The sequence below is a fragment of the Aristolochia californica genome, unplaced genomic scaffold (assembly GCF_029961685.1).
Source record: "Aristolochia californica isolate CCGP_79_NKW_82.1479 unplaced genomic scaffold, dmAriCali1.0.hap1 SCAF_8, whole genome shotgun sequence".
NCBI classification, from domain to species: domain Eukaryota; kingdom Viridiplantae; phylum Streptophyta; class Magnoliopsida; order Piperales; family Aristolochiaceae; genus Aristolochia; species Aristolochia californica.
Window position 1 is genome coordinate 33,008,452 of NW_027182279.1, and position 6,421 is coordinate 33,014,872.

Sequence of the window (6,421 nt, forward strand, 5' to 3'; positions counted from 1 at the left end):
CACAATTATCGGAAGAGGGGGGGTGGAGTTTTTATCGGAGTATTGAATCCAAACCATAAGTCATTTCTAAAAAAAATTAGAGCTGTTACACATCATTAATCGATCAAAACATTCACGATGATCTAGGATTGTTAGGTTCGCTTTTTTTTAAAATAGGCAAAATGTTGGTTGTTAGGCTCTGGTCCACACGTGAACTTGAGAATTCAACTTTTTCTACTCCTTGAAATTTTTTTATCATTAGGTCATTATCATCTTCAACATGTTTCTGGCCTGCATATCCACCACATGTAAAACATGTTACGATCAATTAGAAACCTCTTTCTTATAAAATTCCACCAAGCTATTAGGGGTTGTACTAGTGGAATTTCCCAAACATGGCCAACAAAACTTTGGTGTTCATTTTTGGTGCGTGCAAAAATTTTCTTCACTTACATTTATTATTGTTTTCAAATTTTTTTTCATTCATCAACTCTAAAATTTTCTTTTTGTTGAGTGGTCTATTTGTCTTATCTTTTTTGTTTACGACAAAAATGGGAGAGTGAAAACTCAAGTTTGTATTAGAAAAAAAATTGAACTTCTAAAATGGAAATGCACAAATTCATAGAGAGATAACTCAAAAAAGTATCCTGTATTTTTTAAGGCTTGTAAACTCTTTTAGTTTTTTTATATATTTTGGGTTTTGCAATCATTAGAAGAGGGGGGAGGCACTTTTATCTGAGTGTTGAATCCCAAACTATATGTCATTGCTAACCAAAATTATAGCCGTTACACATCATTAATCGATCAAAACATTCACGATGATCTATGATTGTCTGGTCCACTTTTTGTAAAATAGGAAAAAGGGGGTTGTTAGGCTCTGGTCCACACGTTAATTTGAGAATTCAACTTTTTCTACTCGAAATTTTTGGATCATTAGGTCATTAGCATCTTCAACATGTTTCTGGCATGCATATCCACCACATTTAAAACATGTTAGGATCAGTTAGAAATCTCTTTCTTATAAAATTCCACCAAGCTTTTAGGGGTTGTACTAGTGGAATTTCCCAAACATGGGTAACAAAACTTTGGTGTTCATTTTTGGGGCGTGAAAAAATTTTCTTAACTTAAATTTATTATTTTTAAAAATAAAATTTGCATACATAAACTCTAAAATTTTTATTTTGTTGTGTGATCTTTTTGCCTTATCTTTTTTGTTTACGACAAAAATAGGAGAGTGAAAAATCAAGTTTGGGTTAGAAAAAAAATTGAACATCTAAAATGGAAATGCACAATTGCTGAGAGAGATAATTCCTAAAAGTATCAATGATTTTTTAAGGATTGTAAACTCTTCTAGATTTTTTATATATTTTTGGTTTTGCAATCATAGGAAGAGGGGGGAGGCATTTTTATCTAAGTGTTGACTCCTAAACCATAAGTCATTTCTAACTAAAATTATAGCCGTTACACATCATTAATCCATAAAAAAATTCACGATGATCTATGATTGTTAGGTCCACTTTTTGCAAAATAGGCAAAAAGTGGGTTGTTAGGCTCTAGTCCACACGTTAACTTGAGAATTCAGTACTCCTTGAAAATTTTGGATGATTAGGACATTAGCATCTTCAACATGATTCTAGCATGCATATCCACCATATTTAAAACATGTTAGGATCAATTACAAATCTCTTTCTTATAAAATTCGACCAAGCTAATAGGGGTTGTACTACTGGAATTTCGCAAACATGGGTCACAAAACTTACGTGTTCATTTTTGGTGCGTGAAAAAAATTTCTTCACTTACATTTATTATTGTTTTCAAAATTTTTGCATACATAAACTCTAAAATCTTCATTTTGTTGTGTGATCTATTTGCCTTTTCCTTTTCTTTTTTACGACAAAAATCGGAGAGTGAAAACTCAAATTTGGATTAGAAAAACAATTGAAGATCCAAAATGGAAATGCACAAATGATGAGAGAGATAATTCCAAAAATTATCTGTGATTTTTTAAAGATTGTAAAATCTTTAAATTTTTGTATATATTTTGGGCTTTGCAATCATCCGAAGAGGGGGGAGGCATTTTTATCTATGTGTTGACTCCCAAACCATAAGTCATTACTAACTAAAATTATAGCCGTTACACATCATTAATCGATCAAAACATTCGCGATGATCTATGATTGATAGGTCCGCTTTTGTAAAATATACAAAAAGTGGGTTGTTAGGCACTGGTCCACACGTTAACTTGAGAATTATACTTTTTCTACTCCAAGAAATTTTGGATCATTATGTAATTAGGTTCTTTCAAATGTTTCTGGCATGCATATCCACCACATTTAATACATGTTAGGATCAATTAGAAATCTCTTTCTTATAAAATTCCTCCAAGCTATTAGGGGTTGTACGAGTGGAATTTCCCAAACATGGTTAACAAAACTTTGGTGTTCATTTTTGGTGCGTGAAAATTTTTTATTCTATTACATTTATTTTTATATTAAAATTGTTTTTCTTACATAAACTCTAAAATTTTAATTTTTTTGTGTGATCTATTTTCCTTATCTTTTTTGTTTACGACAAAAATGGGAGAGTGAAAATTCAAGTTTGGATTAGAAAAAAAATTGAACATCCAAACCGGAAATGTACAAATGCTGAGAGAGATAATTCCAAAAAGTATCTGTGATTTTCTGAGGATTGTAAACTCTTTTAGCTTTTTTAAATATTTTGGGTTTCGCATTCATCGGAAGAGGGGGGAGGCATTTTTATCTAAGTGTTGACTCCCAAACCATAAGTCATTTCTAACTAAAATTATAGCCATTACACATCATTAATCGATCAAAACATTCACGATGATCTATGATTGTTAGGTGCGCTTTTTGTTAATAGGCAAAAACCTGGTTGTTAGGTTCTAGTCAACACGTAGACTTGAGAATTCAATACTCCTTGAAATTTTTGGAATATTAGGACATTAGCATTTTCAACAAGTTTCTAGCATGCATATCCACCACAATTAAAACATGTTATGATCAATTAGAAATCTCTTTCTTATAAAATTCCACCAATCTATTAAGGGTTGTACTAGTAGAATTTCCCAAACATGGGTAACAAAACTTTGGTGTTCATTTTTTATGCGAGAAAAAATTTTCTTCACCTACATTTATTATGTTTTAAAATTTTTTTGCATACATAAACTCTAAACTTTTCATTTTGTTGTGTGATCTATTTGCCTTATCTTTTTTGTTTACGACTAAAACGGGAGAGTGAAAACTCAAGTTTGAATTAGAAAAAAATTGAACAAAAAAAAAGGAATGCACAAATACTGAGAGTGATAATTCCAAAAAGTTTATGTGGATTTTTAAGGATTGAAAAATCTTTTAGTTTTTTTATATATTTTGGGTTTCGTAATGATTGGAAGAGGGGGGAGGCACTTTTATCTAAGTGTTCACTCCGAAACCATAAGTCATTTTTACCTAAAATTATAGCCTTTACACATCATTAATTGATCAAAACATTCACGATGATCTATGATTGTTAGGGCCGCTTTTTGTAAAATAGGCAAAAAGTGGGTTGTTAGGCTCTGGTCCACAAGTTAACTTGAGAATTCAACTTTTCGTACTTCTTTAAATTTTTGGATCATTAGATCATTAGCATCTTCAACATGTTTCTGGCATGCATATCCACCACATTTAAACATGTTAGGATCAATTAGAAATCTCTTTCTTATAAAATTCCACCAAGCTATTAGGGGTTGTACTAGTGGAATTTCCCTAACATGGGTAGCAAAACTTTGGTGTGCATTTTTGGTGCGTGAAAATTTTTTCTTCACTTACATTTATTATTGTTTTCAAATATTTTTGCATACATAAACTCTAAAATTTTCATCTTGTTGAGAGATCTATTTGACTTATCTTTTTTATTTACGACAAAAATAGGAGATTGATAACTCAAGTTTGGATTAGAAAAAAAATTGGATATCCAAAATGGAAATGCACAAATGTAGAGAGAGAGAAGTCCAAAACGTATCTGTGATATTTTAAGGATTGTAAACTCTTTAAGTTTTTTTTATATATTTTGGGTTTCGCAATCATCGGAAGAGGGGGGAGGCATTTTTATCTAAGTGTTGACTCCCAAACCATAAGTCATTTCTAACTAAAATTATAGCCGTTACACATCATTAATCGATCAAAACATTTAGATTGATCTATGATTGTTAGGTCCGCTTTTTGTAAAATAGGCAAAAAGTGGGTTGTTGGGCTCTGGTCCACACATTACTTGAGAATTCAACTTTTTCTACTCCAAAATTTTGGAACATTAGGTCATTAGTATGTTCAATATGTTTCTGGCATGCATGTCCACCACAATTAAAACATGTTAGGATCAATTTGAAATCTCTTTGTTATAAAATTCCACCAATCTATTAGGGGTTGTACTAGTGGAATTTCCCAACCATGGGTACCAAAACTTTGGGGTTCATTTTCTGTGTGTGAAAATGTTTTCTTCATTGACATTTATTATTGTTTTCAAATTTTTTTGCATATAGAAACTCTAAAATTTTTATTTTGTTGTGTGTTCAATTTGCCTTATCATTTTTGTTTATGACAAAATGGGAGAGTGAAAAGTCAAGTTTGGATTAGAAAAAAAATTGAACATCCAAAATCGAAATGCACAAATGCTGAGAGAGATAATTCCAAAAAGTATTTGTGATTTTTTAAAGGATTGTAAACTGTTTTAGTTTTTTTTATATATTTTGGGTTTCGCAAACATTGGAAGAGGGGGGAGGCATTTTTATCTAAATGTTGACTCCAAAACCATCAGTCATTTCTAACTAAAATTATAGCCATTACACATCAATATTTGATCAAAACATTCATGATGATCTATGATTGTTAGGTCCGTTTTTTGTAAAGTAGGCAAAAAGTGGGTTGTTGGGCTCTGGTCGACACGTTAACTTGAGAATTCAACTTTTTCTTCTCTTTGAAATTTTTGGATCATTAGGTCATTAGCATCTTCAACATATTTTTGGCAAGCTTATCCACCACATTTAACAGGTTAGGATCAATTAGAAATCTCTTTCTTATAAAGTCCCACCAAGCTGTTAGGGGTTGTACTAGTGGAAATTCCTAAACATGGGTAACAAAACTTTGGTGTTCATTTTTGATGCGTGAAAAAATTTTCTTCACTTACATTTATTATTGTTTTCAAATTTTTTGCATATATAAACTGTAAAATTTTCATTTTGTTGTGTGATTTATTTGCTTTATCCTTTTTGTTTACGACAAAAATTGGAGAGAGAAAACTCAAGTTTGGATTAGAAAAAAAGTTGAACATCCAAAATGAAAATGTACAAATGCTGAGAGAGATAATTCCAAAAAGTATCTGATATTTTTTTAAGATTGTAAACTCTTTTAGTTTTTTTTATATATTTTGGGTTTCACAATCATTGGAAGAGGTGGGGCATTTTTATCAAAGTGTTGACTCCCAAACCATAAGTCATTACTAACTAAAGTTATAGCCTTTACACATCATTAATCGATCAAAACATGAATGATGATCTAGTATTGTTAGGTCCGCTTTTCGTAAAATAGGCAAAAAGACGGTTGTTGGGCTCTGGTCCATACGTTAACTTGAGAATTCAACATATTCTACTCCTTGAAATTTTTGGATCATTAGGTTATTAGCATCTTCAACACTTTTTTGGCATGCATATCCACCACATAAAACATGTTAGGATCAATTAGAAATCTCTTTCATATAAAATTCCACCAAGTTAATAGGGTTGTACTAGTGGAATTTCCCAAACATGGGTAACAAAACTTTGGTGTTCATCATTTGTTATGTTTTCAAATTTTTTTGCATACATAAACTCTAAAATTTTCATTTTGTTGTGTGATCTATTTGCCTTATTGGTTTAGTTTACGACAAATATGGGAGAGTGAAAAATCCAGTTTGGATTAGAAAGAAAATTGAATATCCAAAATGGAACTGTACAAATGCTGAGAGAGATAAATCAAAAAAGTATTTGTGATTTTTTAAGAATTGTAAACCCTTTTAGTTTTTTTAATATATTTTGGGTTTCGCAATCATCGGAAGAGAAAGGAGGCATTTTATCTAAGTGTTGACTCCCAAACCATTAGTCATTTCTAACTAAAATTATAACCGTTACGCATCATTAATCGATCAAAACAAACACGATGATCTATGATTGTTAGGTCCACTTTTTGTAAAATAGGCAAAAAGTGGGTTGTTGGGCTCTGGTCCACACGTTAAATTGAGAATTCAACTTTTTCTACTCTGTGAAAATTTTGGATCATTAGGTCATTAGCATCTTCAACATGTTTCTGGCATGCATATCCACCACATTTAAAACATGTTAGGATATATTAGAAATATCTTTCTTTAAAATTCCACCAAGCTTTTTGGGGTTGTACTAGTGGAATTTCCCAAACAT